This window comes from Prunus dulcis, chromosome 7 (assembly GCF_902201215.1).
Source record: "Prunus dulcis chromosome 7, ALMONDv2, whole genome shotgun sequence".
Taxonomy (NCBI): domain Eukaryota; kingdom Viridiplantae; phylum Streptophyta; class Magnoliopsida; order Rosales; family Rosaceae; genus Prunus; species Prunus dulcis.
The window spans coordinates 5,313,545-5,314,121 of record NC_047656.1 but is presented as its reverse complement, the minus strand read 5'-3'; positions in this window follow the sequence as shown (position 1 = coordinate 5,314,121).

The following is a 577-nucleotide window of genomic DNA, read 5'->3' as shown; positions in this document are numbered from 1 at the left end:
GATTGCGCGACGAATGAAAATATATCCGTCGCGCAATCTTTAAGACCTTCACTTTGCGCGACGATAGGAATGTTATTCGTCGCGCAAAACCTAAACCCTAAAATGTAAACCCTAAACCCTAAGCCCTAAGCCCTAAGCCCTAAACCCTAAACCCTAAAATAGTTTCAATGATCCAACCGGCAAACTTATTTTTTTATACTTGGAGATCTTATACGCCAAAAATCAAAACGACCAAACATTCAGATATCAGAAAACGGGACAAAATATTTCGACGGTTATAAATGAAAAGTCATGATTTAACGGTTATTTTAATTCCGATTTTGATCATTTTTTACAGCAACATTTGTTGACCCTATATGAATATAATGACTGAATTTGATCTTCAATTTCAGATTTTTACACTAGGGGATACCACATAAACGTTAAGTTACATTTTGACAAATGTATGAACAAATTTTTGAGTTTTTGGTGAATATATAATTTTGATAGCACACGCAGTCTACGAAACTAGTTTCAGTCATCCAGCCGTCAAACTTGTTTTTTTATAATTCGAGATCATAGACAGCAAAAATCGGCC